At 44.8% G+C, this 14,663-nt stretch overlaps 1 protein-coding gene across 1 annotated transcript in view; it reads right to left on the reverse strand.

Annotated features, from left to right (window-relative positions):
* The window catches only part of ANKRD11 (ankyrin repeat domain containing 11), a 269,053-nt gene extending 254,500 nt beyond the window's left edge, over positions 1–14,553 (reverse strand). Inside the window, exon 1 of the mRNA XM_081107778.1 lies at positions 14,203–14,553. The gene's annotated coding sequence lies outside the window, so the exon portion shown is untranslated. The remainder of the gene's footprint in view (positions 1–14,202) is intronic.
* Positions 14,554–14,663: the final 110 nt, after the last annotated feature.

Genomic DNA, 14,663 nt, shown 5'->3' on the forward strand with positions numbered 1-14,663 from the left:
CCTAAGTCTTAGAAGTTCCCTCATAAAACATGTAACTCATTCTAGTTGCAAAAAACACACAAAACTCTCTTTCATTATACAACAGTCCATATTTGGAAAAGCAGTCAGATAAACCAGATATCAGCTATATCATATAGTGCTTTACAACTGTACTAAATGGATGAATAGTTACAAAGACATTAAAAAAAAAACCATACTCTTCAAAACTGCCAAGGTCATAAAAAATAAGAAAAGACTGAGAAACTGTTAAGACAGAAGGATCAGTAAGGAGACATGACAACTAAATGCAATGTGAGATCTTGGAACAATAAAAGAACATGAGAGGGAAAACAGGTTTAAGTCTCAATCAAGTCTGAGGTTTCATTAATATTAACATACCAGCCCTAACCGGTTTGGCTCAGTGGCTAGAGCGTCGGCCTGCGGATGCAAGGGTCCCAGGTTCAATTCCCGTCAAGGGCATGTACCTTGGTTGCGGGCACATCCCCAGTGGGGCGTGTGCAGGAGGCAGCTGATAGACGTTTCTCTCTCATCGATGTTTCTAACTCTCTATCCCTCTCCCTTCCTCTCTGTAAAAAAAATCAATAAAATATAAAAAAATAACATACCAGCCCTGGCAGGGTGGTTCAGTTAGTTGGAGCACTGTTCTGTACACCAAAAGGTTTCAGGTTCAATTCCTGGTCTGGGCACATACCTAGGTTTCAGTTCAGTTCGGGAGGGAACTGATCTAAGTTTCTCTCTCACATTGATATTTCTCTCTCTCTCTCTCTCTCTCTCTCTCTCTCTCTCTCTGTCAAATCAATAAAAACATTCTCAGGGTGAGAATTTTTTTAAGTAACATACCAATGTTAATTTCTTAGTGTGAACAACCTTACTATTGTTAGATAAGAGGTTAACATTAGAGATCTGGATAAAGAATATACTGGGCCCACCCGGTGTGACTCAGTGGTTGAGAATCGACCTATGAACCAGGAGGTCTGTTCGATTCCTGGTCAGGACACATGCCCAGGTTGTGGGCTCGATCCCCAGTAGGAGGGCATGCAGGAGGTAGCCAATCAATGATTCTCTCTCCTCATTGATGTTTCTATCTCTCTTTCCCTCTCCCTTCTTCTGAAATCAATAAAAAGCATTAAAATATAAGAATAAAATAAAATAGCCTGGCTTAAAAAATAATATCATGGAACTCTCTGTACTACTTTTGCAACTTTTCTGTGAATCTAAAATTATTCCAGAATAAAAGTTTATTTAAACATAACTGTCCAGGACATGTATTTTCCACCACACTCACTGATCCCCCATCAATGCCAGACAACATTGGCTGACCAATGGCACTGAGGCTTTCCAAGAATCAAGACCATTCTGGTGAACCAAAGCAAAGCACCAGAGCCAGCTGCACAAAGATCAAATCCAACCTCATCTGCTATGACAGCATCCATGGAATCCTAGTGTGGTCAGCAGAATAAAACTCCCAGCATTATTCTAATCCCTGGAACCTGTGCATATTTTAGATTACACAGCAAAGGAGAATCAAGGTTGCAGGTGAAATTAAGGTTACTAATCAGAAGATAGGAAGAGTATTCTGGATTATCCAGGTGAGGCCTATCTAATCACAACGGTCCTTAAAAGGCGAAGAGGGAGGCAAAAGAGAGAGTGGGGGAGAACATGTGACTTTGGAAGGTCAGAGAGATGCAACACTGCTCGATTTAAAAATGGAGGAAAAGCCCAGCCGGTGTAGCTCAGTGGTTGAGCATCGACCTATGAACCAGGAGGTCATGGTTCAATTTCTGGTCAAGGCACATGCCCAGGTTGCAGACTCAATCCGCAGAGGGGCATTCAGGAGGCAACCAATCAATCATTCTCTTTCATCATTGATGTTTCTCTCTCTCCTTTCCTCTCTGGAATCAATAAAAATAGATTTTAAAAAATATATAAGTAATAAAAATGGAGGAAAGGGACCAGGAATGTAAACAGCCTCTTAAAAAATGGAAGACAGTCCTAACCTGTTTGGCTCAGTGGATAGAGCGTTGGCCTGCGGACTGAAAGGTCCCAGGTTCGATTCTGGTCAAGGGCATGTACCTTGGTTGCGGGCACATCCCCAGTGGGAGGTGTGCAGGAGGCAGCTGATCGATGTTTCTCTCTCATCAATGTTTCTAAACTCTCTATCCCTCTCCCTTCCTCTCTGTAAAAAAATCAATAAAATATTTTTTAAAAAAGATTAAAAAAAATGGAAGACACAGGAAATGGAGTCTCCCACAGAACCTTCAAAAGGAACCAAGGTGCTGACACCTTCATTTTAACCCAGTGAAATCCATGTCAGGCTTATCTTCAGAACTGTAAAATAATACATTTGTATTGTTTTAAGGCACTGATTGGTGACAATTTGTTACAGCAGCAACAGAAAACACTAAAATATTTTTTTAAATCAGTTTCTCCAAATTCTGAGAGCATGTGTTTTCCTTCTGCCCTCACAACCTCCTGTCACCTCCTCTAACATACCCTCCATCTACATGTATCCTCCATCCTCTTGAGAGAATATATTTGGGGGCTTAGAAGAAAACTATCAAGGAAAAGGAGAGGCTATAGTTAAAATTCTAGGACAGATTTTTCTCCTCAACTTTCTAAAACTTCATTGTGCCATTGATCTTTACTTAAATATCCTTCTTTAAAAATTAAAGTTATTGCTTCAACATGGTCTTCCTTACTCAGTCATCTGATAAGAACCCAAATTTAGCAGAATCAGATCTAATCTCTTCACCAAAGACAAGCTTGCATGTAAATCTCTTTAAGGTTACATCTGCTGAAAATTACTTAAGCTATGAGTGAAAGGACATATCACTTTCCTAAGTTTCATATTAAAAGATAAACTTTGGCTCAGTGGATAGAACATTGGCCTACGACTTGAAGGGTTCCGGGTTTGATTCTGGTCAAGGGCCAGGGTTTGCAGGCCCAATCCCCAGTAGGGGGCGTGCAGTAGATGACTGATCAATGATTCTCTCTCATCACTGATATTTCTCTCTCCCTCTCCCTTCCTTTCTGAAATGAATAAAAATATATTTTAAAAAAAGATAAAGTAGCCGAAACCGGTTTGGCTCAGTGGATAGAGCGTCGGCCTGCGGACTGAAGGGTCCCAGGTTCGATTCCGGTTGAGGGCATGTACCTGGGTTGCGGGCACATCCCCGGTGGGGGATGTGCAGGAGGCAGCTAATCGATGTTTCTCTCTCATCGATGTTTCTGACTCTCTATCTCTCTCCCTTCCTCTCCGTAAAAAAATCAATAAAAATATATTTAAAAAAAAAAGATAAAGTACACAATTCAAAGATTACCCTTTTCATGTGTTGGGGGGGGGGGGAATTCCTATAGGAAAATATATTGAGTTTTAGCATATCTATATATATAAAGGCTAATATGCTAAGTGTCGGACCATCTAGGTAATGTCACGCAGCAACACCCGGCTTCCTCTCCCTAGAGACTAGTCTCCTTGCAGTTTCTTCAGCCCAGGAACACGACTTGCTTTATAGCCAGGTGGAAACATTTCACACTGTAACCAAATGTCTGTGAAGTGTTTTCCCATGCCTCATCTCATTTGATCCTCACAGAAGTCCTGGAATAGATAAATAGGAGACTTGGTAGAATCCTATTTTCTTTTCATTAGCCAGAAAACGGAGATTTAGAAAGCTTAGAAACTTGAACCAACCAAAAAGAAGAGATGGTGGACCTTGAAAATGACTTCAGGTTTTCTCACTAAGCAGAATATAGTCAAACACTATTACAGTTAAATACAGTGGGGCCTTGACTTACGAGTTTAATTCGTTCCGAGACCGAGCTCGTTAAGGAGCTTGTTCACTCAAATTACTCTGTCAACTCAATGCAAAAAATCGGCGGAGAGACAGCTGGTATCTCAAAAAACTCGTTAGTCGGGACACTCGTAAGTCAAGGCCCCACTGTATTTTACCCTTCATTCTCCCAGCGTGATCTACAATAATAATCAGCTTCGTGTTGATATTTACTGCTGTGTTGCTGACAATTACCTGAAAGAAAAGTTGCTTCACTGGGCCAGGTAAAGTTTAGCTACATCAGAAAGCAGGCCTACCCTAGCCGGCTTGGCTCAATGGGTAGAGCATCAGCCTGCAGACTGAAGGGTCTCAGGTTCGATTCCAGTCAAGGGCATGTACCTTGGTTGCGAGCACATCCCCAGTAGGGGGTGTGCAGGAGGCAGCTAATCAATGTTTCTCTCTCATTGATGTTTCTAACTCTCTATCCCTCTCCCTTCCTCTCTATAAAAAATCAATAGAATATATTTTAGCCGAAACCGGTTTGGCTCAGTGGATAGAGCGTCGGCCTGCGGACTGAAAGGTCCCAGGTTCAATTCCGGTTAAGGGCATGTACCTTGGTTGCGGGCACATCCCCAGTAGGAGATGTTGCAGAAGGCGGCTGATCGACATTTCTAACTCTCTATCTCTCTCCCTTCCTCTCTGTAAAAAATCAATAAAATATATTTAAAAATAAATAAATAAATAAAAATAAAATATATTTTTAAAAAAAGAAAAGAAAAAGAAAGCAGGCCTAATTAAGCAAGTTTATTCTGTACAGTGGGGCCTTGACTTACGAGTGTCCCGACTAACGAGTTTTTCGAGATACGAGCCGTCTCTCGGCCGATTTTTTGCTTGGAGTTGGGAGCTAAAATTCGGGTTACAAGCCAGCTTCAGATACCCCACCGGTAGTTGGCGCAGCAAACGTCACAGTGAACGCCACAACATCAGCCCAGCATCACGTGTCTCACTCGTTTATTTTAAGATTTGACATACGAGTAATTTGAGTTACGAGCTCCGTCACAGAACGAATTAAACTCGTAAGTCAAGGCCCCACTGTATCTATAAATGGGTAAGTTGACTCATGCATGCACCATAAAGCTCTTGCTGGTGCCAATCGCACACGTGTGTTTCCATCTGTCATCGTTGATCGTGAATTTGGTTGTCACTTCTATTATAGAGAAAGGGAGAACAGTGATATTAAAATATTTCTTCGCCCTAGCTGGTTTGGCTCAGTGGATAGAGCGTCGGCCTGCGGACTGAAAGGTCCCAGGTTCAATTATGGTCAAGGGCATGTATCTTGGCTGTGGCTCATCCCCAGTAGGGGGTGTGCAGGAGGCAGCTGATCGATGTTTCTCTCTCATCGATGTTTCTAACTCTCTATCCCTCTCCCTCCCTCTCTGTGAAAAATCAATAAAATATATTTTTAAAAATAAATAAAATAAAATATTTCTTCTAATTAATTTCCTTTCAATGTGCACAAATTCGTGCACCGGGCCAATAGTTAAGCACTAAACTAAACTTCAAATTTCAGATAGACTAGTCTCAAAGTATTGAAAATACTATGTGGGTAATCTAAATACATTTGGAGCAAATCATACACCTCTAGCAAAGAAAAAATTCACAGTCTAAAAATTCCTTCAAATCAGAATCACCCAAGGGGTTATGGACTACTAACCAAACACTGCAAGTTCTTCAAAGTTTCAGACCCCTAAAGGCCAGGTTTTATTCTTTGTAATAATCCAAAAAGACAAGATTTTTTTTTAAGTGTTTTGTGCATTCTATAATTAGACAGGCATTTTAGTAATTTTTTTTTCATCCTGACACGAGGATATTTTTTTCCATTGATTTTTAGAGAGTAGAAGGGAGAGAAAGAGACAGAGATAAACACAAATGTGAGAGACACACATCAATTGGTTGCCTCCCACATGCCCCTGACCAAGGCTGATAGCCTGCAACCGAGCTATGCGCCCTTGACTGGAATTGAACCCGGGACCCTTCAGTTCTCCAGCAGCTCTACCCACTGAGTCAAACTGGCCAGGGCTAGTAAATTTTTAAATATATCTTTATTAATTTCAGAGAGGAAGGGAGAGGGAAAGAGAGATGGAAACATCAATGATGAGAGAGAATCATTGATCGGCTGCTTCCTGCATGCCCCCTATTGGGGATGGAGCCCACAACTCAGGCATGTGCCCTTGACTGGAATTGAAACCTGGATCCTTCAGTCCGCAGGCTGATGCTCAATCCACTGAACCAAAGCAGCTAGGGCAGTAAGTTTTTTTAAAATATATTTTTATTTATATACTAGAGGCCCGGTGCATGAAATTTATGCACGGGAGTGGGGGGGAGCGGGGAGAGCCTCAGCCCAGCCTGCACCCTCTCCAATCTGAATCTTGTGGAAACCCGGACCCCTTGGTGGATGTCCGACTGCTGGTTTAGGCCCGATCCCACAGGGCTCTCTCACAATCCTGGACTGCTGACTCCTAATCGCTCACCTGCCTGCCTGCCTGGTCCCCCCTAACTGCCCGCCCTGCCGGCCTGGTCGCCCCTAACTGCCCCCCTGCTAGCCTGGACACCCCTTACTGTCCCCCTGCCAGCCTGGTCGCCCCTAACTGCCCCCATATTGGCCTGGTCGCCCTCAACTGCCCCCCTGTCAGCCTGGTCTCCCCCAACTGCACCACCACCACCACCACCACCACCCCCCCCCCCCCCGCTGGCCTGGTCGCCCCTCATGGCCCCCCCCCCCGCCGACCTGGTCATCCCACACAGCCTGCTGTTCAGTCGTTTGGTTGTCCCTCACTAACCCCCCTGCCAGCCTGGTCGTAGGCAGCCATCTTGTGAGGGCGTGAGAGTTAATTGGCATATTACCTCTTTATTATATAGGATGAGGACACATGACATTAAAGAAACCTTGGCCCAGCAACAGGATTCAGAGAGGAAGGAAGAGGGAGAGAGAGATAGAAACATCCACGATGAGAGAAAATCATGGATTGGCTGCCTCCTGCAAGTCCCCCACTGGGGATCAAGCCCACAACTCCGGCATTTGCCCTTGACCGGAATCGAACCTGGGACCTTTCAGTTCACAGGCCAACACTATCCACTGAGCCAAACCGGCTAGAGCAGGGCTAGTAAATTTTTTTAAGTTAATTCCTTCAAGAATATTGCTTTGGGGTTTTTTGTGTGTTTTTTTTTTAATTCTTACTTCCTGTTTTACAGGATGTAAAACCACATTTAGAAATATGGTACACACTAGCAAGGCTTAATTTAAGAGTAATAAGGTTCCTCACTGCTTCTCACCCTCTCTATTTTAGATAAGTTTACACAGTATAACATAATGATCTCAAGTTTACATTGTCACCCAGGATTAAATGAAAGTTTATGTTTTTTTATTGTTTCTTTTGCTGTATACGAACCCAGTAGGGAAAAGCTAATCACAACTTTAGCCAAAACCTTATAAACCAAGCACCCTATGCAATCTTCTCATTATTTAGAAATATTCATTATTCCAGAACATTAGCATTCTTGGTCTGAAGACTAACATTGGGAGGAAGGGACACCTATTAGTATCGAGCTGAGAAAAGAAGTCTACTTGATACACTTTATATTACTTTTAATTGGAATTTTATTGTACTGGTAGATTTGGGGGTACCTGCTACATTTTAGATGAAAAGATAACCTGAAAGTTATTAAGCATTTACAAGTTAAATTGCAATTCCAGCCATCCTTAAAGGTCACTTTTATTTCGTGTTAACTCAATAGGGGAGAGGGGGATTTTATGAATCTTATTTAACCTTGACAAAAAATTCTGATCTAGCCCTGACCAGTTTGGCTCAGTGGAGAGAGCGTCGGCCTGCAAACTGAAGACTGAAGGGTCCTAGGTTCAATTCCAATCAAGGGCACATATCTTGATTGTGGGCACATCCCCAGTAGGAGGTGTGCAGGAGGCAGCTGATCGATATTTCTCTCTCGTTGATGTTTCTAACTCTCTCTATCCCTCTCCCTTCCTCTCTGTAAAAAATCAATAAAATATATTTTTTTAAAAGAAAAAAATTTTTGATCTAAGTGATCAAAAATGTTTTATGTTGAGAAGAGGCTGACATTTTTATACAGTGAACAGATGCACATTGGTTTCTTTACAAGTGAAAAAAGAGTGCCTACAGATTTTCAGGATAATAAATAATTCACTGCACAGACGCCAAGGACAGAACTGGAAACTTGGGTCTTGCCCTCAGCCAGGCAGTAGGGACACTATACCACTGCTCCCATGACAGCTACCTCAACCATGGGGGAAGGGGATGAAGGGGATTAGACGACAATCCAGGACACATGACATCAAAGAAACTTTGGCCCAGCAACAGGATTTTCAGTCCTTTCACAGTGAAAACCCACTTTACTCTGTATTCAGAGAACCAACAAGTTCTAGAATGATATCTTTTAGTTTTTTCAACTATAGCCAATCCCTCTCATCCCTTACTACCTAAAAAGTTAAATCATACAAATCCAACTCACTGTACCAGATACAAGAACTCAAGTGTCTATCACCTAAGTTATATCCATAATTAGTCTTTATAAAAGCAGCCATTTTGTCAATTATATAACAAATTCCTTCTTTTTAAAATTTATAAACAAATATAAATGGGGGAAAATAACACAAAATTCCATTTTGGTGTATTCCCTCCAAAGAGATTTTTTTTTATTAAAATGATAAAACTGGTGGAGGGGGAAATGTTAAGGGCCACCTCCATTTTGGGGGGTTTATATTTAAACTGAGGCTTTGGTGTCAACACCCAGGAATTTTTTTATACAATCAGTTAGGACGTAAAACAATAAACAAATAATAAAATACCGGGCCAGGTGGCTCAGTTGATTGGATGGCGATCTCATACACCAAAATGGTTTCGGGTTCAATTCCTGGTCATGGCACATTCCTGGGTTGTGGGTTTGAGTACCAGTCAGGGCGTGTATGGGAGGCAACCAATCTATGTTTCTCTCTCTCTAAAAAATTAATAAAAATAGAAAAAAAAATCCTCAGGTAAGAATTACAAAAAAATAATTTAAAATGCTAACACTTTCAAAGTGCTAAACCACTGTTTCTGTTACATGTGGCCAGGTGCTCAAAATTCTAAATTAAATACGTAAGGGTCACGAGCAGGAACAGCAACAAACTACACTCAGCAAGCCTCGAACTATGTCCCCAAAAGCAGCAGTCCTACTAAAACTGCTTTCACAGAAATCATTTTTTTCTGTGACAAAGACAACCTTCCCTTTATTATTTTCCTTTATTTCTTGTTTGTGACAATTTTAAAAGCCATGTCCCCACACCTTTATCTAAACCGTAAAGGCAAACTTATAATGAAAGTAAGTGGGAAAATGGCTGATATGCACATAGCATAATTCCTAGTCAATCAAATAAATAAAAGTTCATAAACCTAAATTTTGCCTTTCAAAATTACTCAAATACTTCCATATATATAGGCTTTAAACAATTGAACAAATATTTCTCTTTTTTTAATATATTTTACTGATTTTTTTACAGAGAGGAAGGGAGAGGGATAGAGAGTTAGAAACATCGATGACAGAGAAACATCGATCAGCTGCCTCCTGCACACCCCCTACTGGAGATAGAATCTGCAACCAAGGTACATGTCCTTGACTGGAATTGAACCTGGGACCCTTCAGTCTGCAGGCCAACGCTCTATCCACTAAGCCAAACCGGTTAGGGCTCAACAAATATTTCTTGAGACAATTCTACAACTAGTATCATGCCCTAGGTTGGGCCCTGGGTGCCCAGAGAGAGACTCTAAGAAGCAGCAATATTTAACTAAGACCCAAAGGTTAAGTAAAAGTTATCTTGGGAGATTTTTTTTAGTAGGGAGGCAGAGGAAAATATGCAAGGGAAGCGACTCAATGGGACCCTGGTCCACTGGTCCACACAGAGAATCAGCAGGTCTAACAGCCATGAAAATACTGCTCAATCTACGAAATGAAAGGCCAATGTAGCCAAAGCACCAACCAGTTCACAGGTAGTGCGACCCAGCATAAGAGTGGAGTCTAGGGGGAGGGGCCATGCAACCAGGGTCTGATTGTTAATAAGTATTTGGGACATTATCATAAAAATAACATTTGTAGCCCTGGCCTGGTAGATCAGTTGATTAGAAGAGCATAGTTCCCATTCGCCAAGGTTTCAGGTTCAATACCTGCTCAGGGCACACACAAGAATCACGAATACATAAATAAATGGAATAAATCCCTGTTTCTCTCTCTCTGTCTCTTCTTCCCCCTCTCTCCCTCTCTCTGTAATTAATCAATCAATCAAAATGCTATTTGGTTCAAAGGTGAATTTAAAGAAAAATTTAAATACTGAGGGGGAGGAATGGGAGTTAAGTACAAAAAAATAACAAAAACAGACATTTACGTACACAGCTGAGTCTGGCTCTGGTTTAAAAGGTATAATGAATAAGATCCATGAAACAACAGCAAAAAAGAGCCACTTAGAAATAGAAACATCTTTATCAGAATTAACAAAGTTGTTACCCAGCCCGCATGGCTCAGTGGTTGAACATCGACCTATGAACCAGGAAGTCACAGTTTGGTTCCCAGTCAAGTAATATGCCCGGGCTTCAGGCTGAATTCCCAGTGGGGGATGTGCAGGAGGCAGCCAATCAATGATTCTCTCATCACTGACGTTTCTCTCTCTTTCTCTCTGAAATCAAAGTAAAAGTAAAAACATATTTTTAAAAAAATAATAATAATTAACGAAATTGTCAACGTGGATCATTTCCTAAACCTAAAAAGGCTTTATATTACATGTTGGTTATCTCTAATTGCCAGAGTTCTAAGAGCTGAGGATTAACACTCACTTTCATATAACTAAGATAAAACTGAAAAACTTGAATTGCACAAAAATTCCATTTGAAATGCATATTTAAGAGAATACACACTGAAAACATTTCCAGACAACAACGTTTAGTTATATGAGTTCATGCAATTTTTATATAAAGTTTACCAACCAGCCAAACTCAATCCCCACAGAGCACTAACTAAACAGCAATAATAAACTGACAGCATGTGGTCAGACAAGCAAAGCATCATCATTTTCACCTATTAACTAGCAAACATCTTGCTACTGAAGGAAGCTCATCCATTACACTCACCATTTGCGGGATAAAGGGACTTATACAGGGTAATGAACAGATCAAAACACTTATTTTAGCAACAAACACAGATTATGCTCTGAACCATCATTTGCTGACACTCTCTAATTATGTTATCTAATTGATGATGGGCTCATTGCCCATATGCAAAAACCTCTCCTTATGTGTGAAGAAACATAATCTTACTATGTGAAATATACTTAAAAATCTAAAGTACAGAAGGCTTCTTGAAAAATATTCTCAATATTCCTTTCTACTCTATTGTAGAAAGTTCTACTTGTCCACTGTATCAACAATGTAATTATAGCTAACATGACAGCCACCCAGTCATAAGCAGTCCATCTGGTTTAGAGAGATGAAAAGCACACTTCTGGTGCAGTGTGATTAACATGGCTGGTCCACAGAGGGTCTAAAGAAAAACATCTGACAGTGGCAATTCAAGGAAGAAAGCTGACACAAACTTAGAACTGCAAATGAAAATAAGAACTATGTGACACCTTTAAAAACAAACTTTCTGGTAAACTGTGTTATGTATGTTTTACCACAATAAAAATTTTCAGAAGAAAAGAACTGGGGGGTAGGGGGGGCAATGGGTGGATAAGAACACATATGTAATACCTTAATCAATAAAGAAAAAAACAAAAGAAAAGAACTTCTGAAAGTTTCCAATTTAGATCAAATCGAGCAATCTCTTTGGGTAGCTTCTTAACTACCTCAAGAGTCATGCACAAAGAACACAGAAAAATGTCATAGCAACTTGGTCTTTGTTTCCTCCCATCTCATTCCATTCAAGAGGCCCAGCCTCTCAAATGAGATCCAGCTCTTAAGCGTGAAACTACAGAAAGAGAACAACAGCTGAATGGAGGGTGGGGGAGGAAACACCAAAATAGGGATTCAATTCTAGGGTCACAATCAAAGTCAAGCAAGATGTTTTTCCTCCTTTTTTTTTTTTCTTTAACTATAGTTTCAAAGTAATATAAGTATTTGTGCAATCATTCTCAAAAGACACAAACAAAAATCTAGGTCTTCCAGGACAGCCAACATTTATTAAGAGAGATCAAGGTCCCAAAGACCAAAGAAACAGTTTCAGGGTCTCTGATTTAGAACTATCCAAGTAATGTCATTGACTAGGTTTGCACAAACCAAAAATAGTAACTGTTTCAATGGCATTTTTCCACAAGCAATATCATCTTTCATCATTTTGCTGAATTCATCTTATCAAAAGGACCAAGATATTCTGTTTTGCAATTCAACAACTGCACACGTTTACTCCTCGGTTAAAAATAAATTTAAGAATATTGTCTAAACTCACAATATAGGGAAGCCTGAGATTTTATTTCTCTACAGAGAAATTTGCAAAACCACTCTGTTCTTGCAAACAGATATGAAACAGTCTCATAACCTATAGAAACCACGATACCTAAGTATGTTGCATCTTAAATGTTAGAAAAAAAAGATGCTTTTCAAAACACAGATTAAGCTCTCTTAGACCAGCTTAATCTTCCAATACTCCTTGAAAGCTGGCTTTCCAAAAACACACCAGAAGCAAAAAACCTGGATGAGGTACCAGAAACAGAGCAAATCTCAAAAAATTAAGACTCACTCCCCCCACGCCCGCAACATGGCAGGGATACAGGATTTAAAAGCACAATCCCTCTTTGAGAGGGGACTGAATCCATGAGGCAGGGCCAAAAACCACACGCAAGCAAGCAAGCAAGCAAGCAAGCAAGCGCGCACACACACACACACACACACACACACACGCACACCCCTACCGCCCTGCCAGGGAATGATGAAATGAGGAACGGAAATTAACATTTCAAGCAACGTCTCACATTGTTCCTTGAGGCCAAGGGCTGCTGTAGCAGCCACCACCGCTTCCCTCCAACCCGCCCCCCAGTCCCGCCTACCCTCCCCCCCCAAACAACTCCCCCCCCAAACAACACCCCCCCGCGCCGCTGCCCCGAATTCCTGCCCCTCTGCGAACCCACGCGCTCCTCCTGCAACCCCGGCGCCCCCGCTTTCCCTCCAGGGCTACGGCTCGCCCGCCCGCTCCGGCTCGGAGCCCGAAACCCGCCAGCTCCCATTTCAAAACAGCGATAATAATAGAGACTGGGAATAACAACTACCACCGCTACCGTGAGGGCGCCCCTCCCACGGGTCAGAGGTCGGTGCCCCCACTCCCCAGGTGCTCTGGACCCCCGGAAACCACCCTAGCCCCTCACAACAGCCCAAGCCCCCAGCCGCCCCCCTCAGCCCCTCAAGGCCGCCCTGGGCGCCCAGCCCCACCCCTGAGCTCACGGCTGCCCGGGACCCCCAACCTCCCAGCACCGCCCAACATCCCCCTCCAGTGTCTTACATCAGCTCCTCAAGGCTGCTCTGGGCCCCCCAGGCCCACCGTCGACCCCTCATGGCTGCCCTGAGCCCCACAGCCCCCGCCACAGGACCCGCTCCGTGTTCCTCATGGCTTCCCGGGAACCCCAGGCCCACCCTCAGTCCTCACGGCTACTGCGGGCCCCCAAGCCCACCTTCAGCCCCTCACAGCTGCTTCCGGACCACCGAGGCCCGCCGCGGAGTCCATCCTCGGCCCCTCACGGCTGCCCCAGGCCCACCCAGAGCCTCCCATAGGCCCCTAGCGGTTGCTCGGATCCGGAGGCCGTCCGCTGAGGCCACTCACTAAAGCCCAGACGCCGCGAGCTGCCCGAGTCCGCCCGGAACCCACCCTCTGCCCCTCACGGCTGCCCCAAGCCCTCCCGGAGCCCCCTCTTGGCCACTCGCCGCAGCCCCGGGTCCGCCCGTTGCCCCCGGCGGCTCCTCGAGGCTGCTCCAGGCACCTCAGGTCCGTCCGGAACCTACCCCCCAGCCCCTCAGGGCTGCCCCAGGCTTCAAACCCACCCAGAGCTCCCCCGTCAGCCCCTCACAGCTGCCCCAGGCCCAGAGGCCCACCCGGAGTCCCCGTCGGCCCCTTACGGCTGCTCCGGGCCCCCCCAACCCACTCGGAGCCCACTCTCGGCCCCTCAGGGCTGCCCCAAGTCCCCGGGCTCGCGTTGAGCTCCCCCACCAGCCCCTCACGGCTGCCCCAGGCCCACCAGGAGCCCCCCGTCGGCCCCTCACGGCTGCCCTGGCCCCTAGGCCCGCCCGGAGTCCCTCGCACTGCTCCTCCCCGCCGGGAAGGCCTGCAGGTTGCGAGACCATCCTACGACTCGGTGCCCACCAAACCCCGACCCGGTGGCGGTTCTTACCCGGCTCCGGACGGCGCGGCTACGCGGGCTCAGCGGCGGCGCGCAGGCGAGGCCATGCAGCCCCGGCCCGGCTCCCGGCCCGCGGCCCGCGCGGGAAGGCGGCGGAGGCTGCGAAGACTCCGAGGCCGGCGAAGCGGCCCCTCGGGCGCGACCGGACTCGGCGGCGCCGCAGCGGCTCGGGTGATCACTGAGGGGGCGTTAGGCCGCGCGCTCCGCGGCGTTGCCTCCCGGCCTGTGGCCCTCGCTCCATCGTGATCCGGCTCGGGCGGCCTCTGGCTCGGGGACCCGCGGTGGCTGCGGCGGGCGCCGGCCTCATGAAACGACGCCGCCCATTGGCCCGCCGTATCCGCCACCGCCATTGGCCCGAGGCGCTGAGCACAGGATTGCAAACGTCACGACGCCAGGGAGGAACTTTGCGCGGGGTGAAAGGGCGACAGAGTGATTGACAACTCTTGTGACAG

This window comes from Myotis nattereri, assembly GCF_964212035.1.
Source record: "Myotis nattereri genome assembly, chromosome: 15".
Lineage (NCBI taxonomy): Eukaryota > Metazoa > Chordata > Mammalia > Chiroptera > Vespertilionidae > Myotis > Myotis nattereri.